This window comes from Chanodichthys erythropterus, chromosome 20 (genome assembly GCF_024489055.1).
Source record: "Chanodichthys erythropterus isolate Z2021 chromosome 20, ASM2448905v1, whole genome shotgun sequence".
Classification (NCBI taxonomy): domain Eukaryota; kingdom Metazoa; phylum Chordata; class Actinopteri; order Cypriniformes; family Xenocyprididae; genus Chanodichthys; species Chanodichthys erythropterus.
Window position 1 is genome coordinate 15,295,139 of NC_090240.1, and position 13,540 is coordinate 15,308,678.

Sequence of the window (13,540 nt, forward strand, 5' to 3'; positions counted from 1 at the left end):
CCAACTCTACGGACCAACTGAATAAGGATTTATGTCTAGGATGCTGTCCTCTCATTAAAGTCCACGATGGACTCTCTTGGAGAAGGTAAATTCAACCTGCTCAGGCGTAATAGACCCCTCCACCATTGCATGGCACTGCGCAATGAGAGGCAGAGAGGGCCATTAGTCTTATGCGGCCCGACTAGCAGCAGGCAGGATAATGAACTAAGGAGAGGGTTAGGGCACCCAGAGGAAATAAGGCTCACACTGCAGAAGTAAATTCTCCATAAGAGACAAATACTGTGAGGAGAGTGGGCCTCAAACTGACAAGGAGGAACATAAAAAAGTTTTTCAGTGCTTATTGAGTGGGAATATATTTTCACATATTTATTTATTTGTTTGCTTATTCCTTAATTTAGAGGAATTTCAGCTGTTTTACCAGGGAAAAAGCCTTGTCTTGAGAGCATATTTTCATTTAAGAGCATAGCCTTAAGGCAAGGCAAAGGCAAAGTGCTGTGACAGGAGATTTAAATTGCAACACGTCTACAGTGTGTAAAGTGTCTTGCTCGGTTTGTTTGTGAATGTGTATCATATCGGCACTTAAAGCCAAAAGTTGTACCTATGACTTTTTTACGCATTTGGGAACGTTATTAAATTGCTGTCATTTTTAATAGGGTAGGAAGTGATATGTGAGCGCTCATCCGGTTTCTTCAGGTTGAATGCATATTACGCCCTGAGAAAATGAGCCACATCTTCTTCTGTGAAAATAAAGAACAGTGATAAAGCAAGAGGCTGGAATTTAGGAATATATTCACACTGTACTAAATATGATGCATGATGTTTTCCATTAGGCAAACCCGTCTGAGGAAGGAATATGACTACAGTCAAACAGCAATTCAAAACACAAATTACCATCTAAAACCATTTTCAGAATACATATCCGCCTTTGGCGAGTACAAATAGATAGTTTCCATGGTGCTTTGTGGGTTCCACAAGAAATTGTCCTCCTGTGGTCATAACCTAAGAGGCAGAGAACAAAAATGAGATGTATGGTCAGTATTGCGCAGTGATGACCTTACGTGCATTTCCTTTAGTGATGCTGAGTAAGCTTTGCCTGGAGCGCGGAGGTTTCTCTCTATTCCTTCCAAACTGGACGAAGACCAAGTCCCTGTCTGCGTTTGTTTTTGTCACCCTGTTCTCTACACCAGATGGTTTGACAGTCTTGCCAGGAGCTGTTATTGCCTTCATAGATATGCTTCTCTTGACAGCACGTAAGTAAACTTAAGCTAAAGGCAAGAGAGGGTAATTACACATAGACTAAGCTGAGCTCCATTCCAGTGATTATGGCACTTGGCACGCACTGATGCGAACTGGATTTGATGGGATTGAACTACAGAATGTTGCAGTTGTTGCTGTATTTTGTAGCAATGCCATTTGTTATGGTTGTGTATGCGAAAATCATTAATCTTTAGAGAAAATAATCCCCCTCCACAGTTCATGTCATATTGAATCACATGCATGTGATTAAGGTACTGTTTTGCATTTTATATTAGATGTTTATGTTTACTTAATTTTTTAATTTGTTCAATCTTCCCATATTTTTCACTCCTTACTTGAGGTGTACCTTACAATTCCACACTATTCTACCACATTTTATAGTAATAAGTAGTGTGTGTGTGTGTGTGTTTTTGTTTGTTTGTTTCATTCACATTAAAACACTGAATGAAAACACCAAAATGTGCATAAATTCTAAAAAATGCACATAAAAACAATTGAGGCATATACATGTTTTTATCCAATAAGAAGACATGCACATAAACTATTATAGAAACACATTTACGTGATAAATCCCTTGATGCACAACAAACAAAAGTGACTTTGTCTCAACACTGGATGGGATTGAATAACTGGACTAACCAGCGGACCAGTTTCATCGCACAGCATCTACAATGTTGGTTTGATCATTCTGAAATGCCCGAATCAAATTCTGTCATCAGAATGATTTGGTTTAATTCCTTCCTAGAAGCATCGGACATGATTGTGTTCCCAAACACCAGGCATCCGAATGCAAGATAACATCTTCACGCTCTGAGGTGCAAGTCATTTATGATGTAGAAAAAAAAAGAGCCACAGTCGCTTCCCTGAATGCAGCAACTTGCATTTTTATTACAGATATTTTGCACCAATTTCCCAGGAAGTGACAATTTTGTTCTCTTGAACACATGGGATGGTAACGCTGTTTTATTCGCAAATGTATTATGCGACAATTGTTTGTGATTTTTCATTCTATTTATTATCTTATTTTTGCTTATTCCTTTATTCCATAATTTCAATAGGAATCTACACAATCTGGAATTCCGAGGGAAAGATTTTCCCATGCCAATTTCACAATGGGTTGATGTTGGTTGCGCGTATTCACTGTGTTGACCAATATTAAGCTGTTCGGCTTAAAAGTATGAAACTGTGCTTCATACTGTAAATCTCTACACTTTTGACAATTGAAAAAAAAAAGAAGTTCATACTTACATTTTGACCCACAATATGGCCTATTACTTTTTGCTCTGAAAGAAAACAGTTACAAACAAAGTCAATGCAGATTGTTGCATCTCTGAAAAACATGCTCAAAGGGTGCTCTCTGCAGTCCAGAGGGGACCACAGAGAAATCCCAGGAGAGGATGAGGCACGGTCTGGGAGGATTTAACCTCCTGATGCCTCTTAGGATGTCCAGTTCATGCTTTCCAAGTGACTTACCGTAAGGGTGTAAAAGAGCGGGTAGTGGGAGGAATCCTGGGAGCCAAACAAGTCTATCTGGAGTCCTCATTCCCGTGGAAGCGTGAGCTATCGTAAGAGTGCGTCGGCCACATGATAAAGCTCACCCTGAATATAAATTGCGCAGAGTGACTGAGCCGCTGCTGACTCCACAGGAGGAGATGGTGGGCGAGTTGCGATGTGTGCATACACCGCCTTGGCGGTTAATATACGCAACCAACATGTGCTTGCCCTGAAGCAATAGCCAAAACCAGCACAGGGCAGGCAGCACTGCCATCAACTCTAGGGAACTGATATGCAAGGTCCTGTCCAGGAGGCCAAGGCTGCATGTCCGTTGCATACAGTGCCCCAATCCTTTCTGAAGGCATCTGTTGTAACAACAATGTGCCTGGACACTTGTTCTAAGGGCACTCCAGCCCGCAGAAATGCAAGGTCTGACCAAGGGTTGAAAGATCGATGATAGATCGGTGTAATGGTCATGCCCATTTCGGGACTCGGCTGTGTAGCCAGTGCTGTAGCGCTCTCATTTGCATCAATTTGGGCGGCACGACCGTGGGTGCGGATACCATATGCAGCAGTAGCAACTGAAACTTTGTTGCCTTCCTGCGGGAGGCTTGACGTTGCGGCAAAGAGGTCTTGCTTCTGTCTGCGCCAGAGCAGGTGTAGAAGCCAAGGGCTGCCGTCATCTTACAGGCCTTAGACGGGAGACATGGACGGTCCCACAAGGTACTTTTCTGGCGGCACTTTGCGGGCACAAGTGCTCTGCAATTACAGATTCCACCTGGGGAATCTCCACATACCCCCTGGCGTCCCCACCATTGAGGGTAGCGAGAGTGGAGGAGGCAGTAAAGCAGCATCAGGCAGTAAAAGGTGAACCTTTTACTTCTGAACCTCGCCTTGCACTTCTAGGAAGAAAGGCACTGGGGCAGAACGCGGCTGTGACTGTCCGCCACACCCAGGAACCAGTCATCCAACCGTAAGCGCTCAGGACAAGGTGGAAGGTTCTACCTGAGTCTGATGCTCGTGCTGTCCCGGGCAAGCATGGTCATCAACTCTGAATCCAACTCAGCCTCATCTTCCTCTCCAGAGGACAACAGCCCGCTCTCCGATGCAGCTGTTAACATCTGATCCTCACCCAGAGCGCCGAATGACATGCTGGTACCCCTTGAGAAAGACCAGCAGCATCACCTGGCAGCTCTATGGCACACACCACCCTAGAGGAGTGAGAGGTCCGTGGGGACTGGCCCAGTAAAACACTCCCACTGTGTTAACCATATTCGTGGCTCTCTTTTGTGCAGAGACAGCGGGCTGGGTAACAGCAGAGGGGAGTCGCGACCGCAGTGTCGACATGGTCATCTTCTCACAGTGAGGACATGAACCATTCACGAATGCTGTCTCAGCGTGCTCTTGACCCAGACATGTGAGACATGGCCGTCAGATGAGGACAGGAAATGACCGCTTCCAGAAACACACGGAGGGAGAGGTATCTTTTAAAAGATGCTTGTCGTCTGCTCTTTTAGGATTTTTTTTTAAATGTATTTATTTATGTTGAAGTGTCCAGGGGGAATCACTGCACTTAACCGTGCAAACCGCTGAATGTGCCGTAACCACCAGAAAGAGGTCTTCCTTGTTGTAAAGGTGACAGGTAGAGCAATCATTCAGTAGAACAACCACTCGGCCCTGAAGCAAAACTCTGAATGAGTGGAATGCGTGCCACCATTTTATATATGGCTCAGCATGCAAATTCCACTCGCCAGTTCCATTGGCCGTTTTTCTAAAACTGGTGATTGGGGCTCCCAAGTGATACCCCATTTGTCTTCGACATAACATTGAACATGACTGAAAGATAAGGAACTGAAAATCCCTACCATTATGAAATCAAATTCGAAGACTAGAATTAACTGCTGTAAAGGTAGCCTACGTATACATGTTTTCTGTAAAACACTTTGATTTAAAAGGGTGCTATATAACAATAGTAAAGCCTTGAACATGGTTCATCCAATTAGAATTGGAGCTATCCCTTTTTTCTTTCTTATTTTAGATCAGCAATATGATTAAAGTTGTGTTCCTGTACCTTAAATAGAGCATGGTACAAGCAACCCCAAGGTCCTGGGTTTGATTCCCAGGGAATGCATGAACTGATGACATTTACTTTTGAAACATTTGAATGCAATGTAAGTCTCTTTAGATAAAAGCATCTGCCAAACTGTGTTATTTTACTATTACTTCAATATTATTATAGTTTTTAATAATATTTGAATTAGTTTTTATTTTTATACTTGTGGATTTTTATTTTAGTTATTTTTTTTAGAAATGTATGTATTTTTCATCTAATATTTATATTTTAAAATTAAATGTTTTAATAGTTTTACTTATAGTCAATGGTAATAAACCTGCTGCTAAATGCATAAATGTAAATTGGAGCGTAAATTCAGTCATCATTGCTTCTACTGCACAAAGGCTGTGTGGTTATAACAAAGAATGAAAACCTAAAAAAACTAAATGTATGACAAAAATGACCTCCCAGACACAGATATAATTCTCAAAATATTTCTGACACGGTAACAAACTCAAACCTCTTTCAATTGGCACGTGTAAATCGGGGGCCTAATGGCTTCCCGGATTAACACGCACAAATAGCAGTCATGCCTCCCAGCTTCCTCATTAGCATAGTTAATCCTGTGTCTTGAAGAGGCTTGAGTAAAATATTCCTCGCAGGCAGCTTCGCACAACAAGCGCCACTGATACAGTACATGAATAAATTACGGAGATAATTAAAGGAAATGTCAACGCGGGACTGGATGGAGCGTTATTAATGATGGCTGGGCTGTGTTAAAGTATCCTGAACTGAAGTAAGCATGATTAATGTGTGTTTAATGGCAGTGGGGAAGAACACGGCTTCGGCTTTAATAAAGAGAGCTTATTTTACAGGGGTTTGTCTCTGGAATTGACCTGTTCTCAACACCCGGAGGAGCGCGTTCGACCTTTCCAAAGATCATCTAATCTTCCGGTCTTGTTCAGAGATTTATTCCCAACAACAATTATAATGGGGTGATGTGGATGGATATGTCTGGGAAGTGCTAATAAAACGCCGTGTTTTTTTTGTGAGTGAACGTGGGTGTGTTTTACACTCCAGTGCAGGCCTGTGGGGTCTATGCTGATAGACAGTGATGTTTTTATAGACGTTCTTGTCTCGTGCACAAACGAAACACAGAAAGTAGCCTACTAAAGGCTACATTCAAGTCGCTCTCCTCCTTGAACTATAGGTTTGTGCGCATGCTAAAGTGAAAGGGCTCGTTTATTGCCGAGACCTGAATAACCCCTGCTGGTAAAGCTTGTTAACTCTTCTAAAGTTGTGTAACCGTGGGGAGAAAAGTTCAAGCAAAAGTGAAACTCTTGACACCATCAGTCATGTCATTTGTCCATAAATGGGATTCACTAGTCTTGTTTCAAGGTCAATTTGAGCACACTCCGATATATAATCTTTCTCAAGGCATTGAGCATAACTGCAAGCCTGTCATGTTTCACATAACAAGTGCAGAATGTTCTGTACTGCAGGTTTCAGAGATAAAGCATGTCACTCTTTTTTTTTTTTTATGTAAATGAAAGTTTCCTGACGAGAGCCGCATATTCAGTGGAATGACAGCCAACACTATAAAAATGTCTTGGTACAAGTCCAAAGAAATAATTATTTGCCAATGGGGAAAGAAATACACTGATCAGGCGTAACATTATGACCACCTTCCTAATATTGTGTTGGTCCTCCTTTTGCTGCCAAATCAGCCCTGACCCGTCGAGGCATGGACTCCTCTAGACCCCTGAAGGTGTGCTGTGGTATCTGCACCATGGATCGGACTTGTTTGTTCAGCACATCCCACAGATGCTCGATTGGATTTGGAGGCCAAGTCAACACCTCAAACTCGTTGTTGTGCTCCTCAAATCATTCCTGAACCATTTTTGCTTTGTGGCAGGAGCATTATCCTGCTGAAAGAGGCCACAGCCATCAGGGAATACCGTTTCCATGAAAGGGTGCACATGGCCTGCAACAATGCTTAGGTAGATGGTACGTGTCAAAGTGACATCCACATGGATGGCAGGACCCAGCAGAACATTGCCCAAATCATCACACTGCCTCCGCCGGCTTGCCTTCTTCCCATAGTGCATCCTGGTGCCATGTGTTCCCAGGTAAGAGACGCACTTGCTGCCTAATAGCCTATATCCACCCACTAACAGGTGCTGTGATGAAGAGATAATCAGTGTTATTCACTTCACCTGCAGTGCTCATAATGTTATGCTTGATCACTGTATGAACATAATTCAAAGGCAAAACACATTTATTTTTCCTACCCTGCTAAGCAAAAATCTCCCTTTGTCTCTTCAGTAAAATGATTAATGTTGTGAAATATTATTACAATTTAAATAGCTGTTTTCTATGTTGATTTATTTTAAGATGTAATGTATTCCTGTGATTGTTCAGAAATCATTGATCAATAAATTGATCAAAAGTAAGTGTAAAGACATTCAAAATGTTTTTAAAATATTTTTTTTCTTTTGAAATCTGAAATCCAAATGATCATTTGGCAAAAACTTCTGAGGGCAGTTCATTGATTCATTCGTTCATTCATTCATTCATTTTTGAAAAGTAAAAAGAAATTGGTAACCCTCTGGTCCTCTTCAGTCAAAAACGACCGTAAACATTTACGTTTTGAAATTTTACATTTTTTTGCTTCATCAGAATGGGATGAAACTTGGTGACTTTTGTCGCATTAGCTATGTTAACACAAAAAAAAAATCATGGACATGATTCAGATATGTTAAAGGATTGTAAAAAAAAAAAAATAAAAAAAATAGCCTGACTGTAACAGAGCAAGTTTATCCAAATGTGTGAAATAAAATCAATAATTCAGCCACAAAGCAGTACAAAAAAGAACAGCAAGGAAGAGGTTATGCAAGAGTACTACAAAACACACACACACTCACTCAAACACACACTCACTTACACACATGCAGAGAAACACACACACACAGCACACTACACACAAATGAACTGGTGAAAGCCAAAAGACTCAAATAAGAGGTTGAAATCAGATCAGACCCAGATTTATTAAGTTGTGATAAAATATACTTGTTCATTTTTGTTACATTTGTATTGAACTCTGTGTTCAGGCTTAAAATGAATGCAAAAACTGACACTACAAATGAACACTTCAAACAAACAAACAAAAAAATCTAAACCTTGAAATTAAAATTTAGTCTTTGAGAATGTCTAAGTATAAATCCAAACTATTTAGGTCTAAAAACACTAGATAATTTATAAGCCATTTTATATAGAACTAGGAATCTAGTGCTTACAGCACGGCATTACACAAGTTTTTTTTTTACTCCTACCAGATGTCACTAATTTACCTTCAAAAAAAATGGATTTTAAATGCCTTGTCTCTAGTTTAATTTAACATGGAATGCTGCTTTAATTGAAAAATAATAATAATAAAAAAAAAAAGTTAGAGAAGAACTGTGTATTATTTTCAACGGGGAAAAATAGCTAATAAAAATTGTATAAATATTGCATAATATCATTTTTGCATAATATCAATTTTTGACCCTGAAGAAGCCAATTACTCCTAAACGAAGAGGCCCAGAGCTCGTTAAGGAATCATTAATGGTTAAAGGGGAATCTAAAACTGTTAAAATTCCTCATGATTCCCTTCTGTAGTCATAACGGCGAGCTGTAGGATTCGTTCGGAAGGTGGCGCTGTTGTTCATAAATAGTGTCTCACTCCAGTCTTTCGCTATCCTTCTGCTGATTTGCTGGACCCAGCGCTGGCTGGACACGCTGAATGTAAATCTGGCCGCAAACAGCGTCTCTCTCTTTCTCTGCACGGCTGTGAATTCAGCGAGGTGAGCTTGGCACAGGAGGAGGACTGTCTGGGTTTGAGCTCAGTTTGCAGACACATCGCGAGGGAGCAGTGCTGGAATATATTCAGGGGTGAAGAACCGAAGGAGAAAGGGCGAAACCCTCCTACATCCTGAGCTTTTCTTCTCTCTCTCTCTCTCTCTCTGGACACAGACTTGGGCAAAATGGTTTTTCCGAAATCACAGTGACTGCGATGTCAGCATCTCTCATCTACCGCTTGTGGAACACAGACTGAAGAAATACACTGTGAGGAGAAAAAAGAAAACACGTTTTTCGGGTAAAGTAGAAATTTTCATATCAGAATTGAGTGTTTTGTTATTATAATTATTCTGTCTGTTCATTATTTCACCTTGCATGGTTTTCAGGTGCAGCCGTATGTTTTCATTACATTTATTGCTGCATTAGAATTCACAACGAATCAGTGCTGATTGAACCAGCAGATGCTTTAATCAGCAGGTCAAATATTGGTTCACCCATCAGCTCGTGTTGGTTTACTGTTAAAGAGTGTGTGCTGATTGACAGGGTTTGATTTGACAGATTCGGATTTAAGGAGCTCTGCAGCAGTGAAGTTCAGGTAGCTTTAACTGCGCATCTCCTGCAGAAATGCACAGGTGCTCTGCTGGTGTGTCAGGAAAGCCCCTGGAGAGAGTCTGACATTCAGAAAGAAGGAAAAAAAGAAAAAAAAAGGGGGTAACACTTCACATTACAATGTCCTTGTTACAACAAATTGCATATATATGTATATACCACAGAGTTGCTCGTAAATATTACATTTGCTATATATATATATATATATACACACACACATATAAAGGTATTTTGTTTGTTAGTAAATTAAAAGCCCTTCTAATTTTCAGAAAGGAGGTTAAAATGGACATTGTAGCTTTGTGAAGTTCATGGAAAGAAAGCCAAATGATTAAGAAACAGAGGAAGAAAAGCATTTTTTCCCCAAAATAAATTTCTGAATCATGTACACATTGGTCTGATGTAGTGTTGTATTTGCAAGTAGCTCCATAGTACAGTAACTATATCCACAAAGTACATGTTGGTTACTTATTATGATCATGTAACATGAATACTGTAATGTAAAGAGTATCTTGAATGTGCCCAAAATGCCTGTTTGTGTTTCCTGAAAGTGTGCTGATATTGTATCAGCGAGGCATTTCGTATTTTTCATACTTCTCATATGATGTAACGCTTCCCCACGCTCTGTGGTTGAACCGATATCATGCTCTCTTCGAGCATAACCACTTCCTCCAGGAATGATACTTGTAATATGGCTTTGCATTTTTAATGTGAACTTTTGGTTTTTAATTTCACTTGAATTATTCATCTGAAGTATGCATGCAATATGAGATGCTCATGGAGTCAAGAGAAGTCAAGAAATGTCCCTCACTTTTCACACCGCTTAGAAGTGGCAAGTGTCCTTTCATCTCTCTGCCACAGATTTAATATGAATCCGCGATAAAATCCAGCCGAGGACTCTGTATTGCATGCGAGGAAGCGCTTGGATTTAATGCAGCATTTTGCTCGTTTCAATCCATATGTGTGGTGTAAAAATTCTTTGAACCTCTAATAATATTGAAGCTGCGAAATTAAGTCATTCATCAACTTGTGTAAAATTCACACCTTGGAGAATCTTCAAATGACCTGCTTTATATATATATGTGCACTTGCCTCAATTTATTCATGCCAAGAACTAAATTGCATTTCTAAATAATCTCTTGCGGAGACTATATGGCACAAAAACAACTCATTCAAGGTATCTGTTAGCGTAAGTGCCCTTGTGGGTTGACATTTTTAAAAACGGTGTTGTTCTGAAAAATCCTCATGCACTGGGAGCAGCCATGATGAGACTTATTAGTCGTCTAGTCATGTAGGAGTTGGAAGAATTCTGTGTCCTGAGACCTCTTTCCAAAGCTGCCATTCGTTATCCTAATGAGTGTCTCTGACTTTGGGTTTAAGGGAGCAAATAAATTAAGGACAAACGCATGCCTACTCTAATTACAACAGATCAGCACTTAACAACAATGTGACAGAAAAATCCTGAAAGACACTGCGAAAAGATTTTATCATGTGCAAAGTATGGGTGATTATACCATTTAGTTTGTTAGTGAAACCAATTTAATAATCCGTCTAATCTCCAGAAAGGAGGTCAAAATGGACATTATAAAACGGATAGTTCCGGTCCTTGTTTCTGATTGGTTGAAGCTGTTGTAAATTACTCTGCCAACATATACCTATAAAAAAATATTTGAATACATATTTTTATTGATTAACAGTTTTATAAAAGCAATAAGCTCCATGAAGCCATTCAGCTGTTCTAAATTCACTGAAAACCATGGATTCTTTAACCAGGCTTATTGCTATATTGTGAAGTTCTTGTAAAAAACGCTAAATGAGGTCTGTACTTAAGAAAGAAGGAGAAGAAGAAAAAAACATAATAGCTATTGAAAGAATGCCATTTTTTTTTTAACCATGTATGCATTTGTCTGATGTAGACTTGTGTATGTTACATGAATGAAAAGGAAGAAAACCTTAACCCTAGTTAAGGTTAACACTGTAAAGCCTTACATATGAAATGATGGTCAGAAAAAAAAAAAAATACATTTTTTAAAGGCAACACTTTATTTAACCAAAGCGTGTTGTTATATTTGATACACAAGGCTTTTATTGCTCATATAATATGATATTGGAGGATATGCAGCTCATACTCAAGGAGGAAAAACACTTTGATATTACTCAGAGGCCCAAACTGAGCAAAAACATACAATTTGGTGCAGTTGCAGATATTTTATATCCAAAAAGTAAGAAATTCTGATATTTATATAACCGTATAGCAGTTTATGTTCATAAAAAGCATATAATATCTATTGTCACTCTGTTTCTCCCAATGATATGTCTTATGAGTATGATATTTAAATGCTTAAGTTTTATGATCAGAACACTTTTTATTCTTGGGAACAAAGCAGATAATGCATTTTAACTGAGAAATGAACAAATAAACATTCATCAAAGCCTGTTGAATTGTATAATACACATGTTGGAGGTGACGCATTATAAGTAACTTGAGTTACATAATCAGATTACTTTTTCAAGTAACTAACTACTAAAGTAATGCATTACTTTTTCAATTTACAACAAATTATCTAAGTTACTTTCTTAAAAAAGTAACACAAGTTACTTTTTCACATTTATTGACTGACAGCTCTGCTGAGAGAAATAAAGTGAAGTGCGCTGTGTGAACATGATGGTTATTGTAGACTCAATGTGAACATGCATTTACTCTTCTCACTTCCACAAAAACATTCAGTATTCCTCAAAATGAATAAAAACAGTGAAATGCAATCTCAGAATTAACTATATTAAATATACTTTATGTATTTAATCTCACTTTATTAACCAATGTCTTTGCTGCTGACCTTTAACCATACTAATAAGCAAAAATGACCTTAGATTAGATTTAGAAATAAGAGTGTTAAACTTTCTTCTCCTGTATCCTATTCTTCTTTAATCCAATGACAGCACAGCTGAAGGGTTTGTTTGAGCTGCGCCCTCTACTGTACAAGTGCAAATATGCCAAAACATTTGCCAAAAAATAGAACTTTTTATTTTGTTGTTAATAAAAACAAACAAGCAAGCCCATCATCATCAATGATTGCATTACTTTTCATAAAAAGTAACTAAGTAATGCAATCAGTTACTTTTTTTAGGGAGTAATGCAATATTGTAATGCATTACTTTTAAAAATAACTATCCCCAACACTGATTATACATAAATACATTTAATATGATTTTAATGATTTTTCCAAAAAAATATGTAAATGTTCATCTTGAAATATTACTAACAATATGAAAGTTATTCTTACGTTTATGGTTTAAAAATCAGTTTAGATTTCAGAGAGAAAAGACACACACACCACGACCTGAAGGGAGACGTTTTTAGAATTATACTAAAAACATAATCAATCAGATGACAGAAGGCATGTAGTAGATTGTGTACAAGTTTTTTCAGCAACATTTTGATCATGTTGATAATTTAGAGGCCTTGGAAATTCATGTATCAAATCAGGTTTTTTTAATCTCACAGTCCATGAAAATAAAATCTATCGAACCTCTTTTCTTTTGTAATTTGTATGGTAACGGGTTGCATTCATCGGCCTTCTCTCAGTTGCTAGATTGGTCATCTCACCTGTTGCTAAATACAATCCAGCTGTTCATCAAGCTGTTCATCAAACATTTATTCAAATTTAAAAAAAAGAAAAGAAAAAAACACACACCACATAGTGTTCACCGTTACAGTAATGCAATAATGTGCCGCGGACTGCACATTTATCCCAAATCTCACTTGTATCAGCGTTGGCACACAGCAGTTTCTCCGTCGGGAATGGTTTTGATAAGCTGTCTTCTGTGCATTTGCTTAAACTAACATGTCACTATGAGATGCAGTTGTCATTTGTTTTGATGTAAAGTGCCTACAGGCAAAGGGACAGAGTGAATGATGATTATCACAAATCTCGCGCCTCTGTGTACTGGTTCCCTCGCCGCTGCCTCCAGCCTCATTTGCTATTTTGATGATGTGCTCGGTACCCGTAGAGGCCACTCTTTGGTTTGAGAGAGAGAAAGCAATTGATAGGCTGTTATTAATGGCTTTGTGTTTCAGAGACAGAGCTTCACTCGTCACCACCTGAGATTAATATTGTGAAGTCCACTACAACTGTGCCTCAAATCGGGCCTTGCTCATCGCTGTATCTCAATATATGTTGGTGACAGTTGGTCAGTAGGGCTGATATTTCTTTGGCGATGGATGGATGGATGGATGGATGGATGGATGGATGGATGGATGGATGAATGGATGGATGGATTCCTCGATTCATT

At 39.0% G+C, this 13,540-nt stretch overlaps 1 protein-coding gene across 1 annotated transcript in view; it reads left to right on the top strand.

Annotated features, from left to right (window-relative positions):
• The first annotated feature begins 8,898 nt into the window (after positions 1-8,898).
• The window catches only part of cntn3a.2 (contactin 3a, tandem duplicate 2), a 101,819-nt gene continuing 97,177 nt past the window's right edge, over positions 8,899-13,540 (top strand). The window contains exon 1 of the mRNA XM_067370657.1: positions 8,899-8,939. The gene's annotated coding sequence lies outside the window, so the exon portion shown is untranslated. The remainder of the gene's footprint in view (positions 8,940-13,540) is intronic.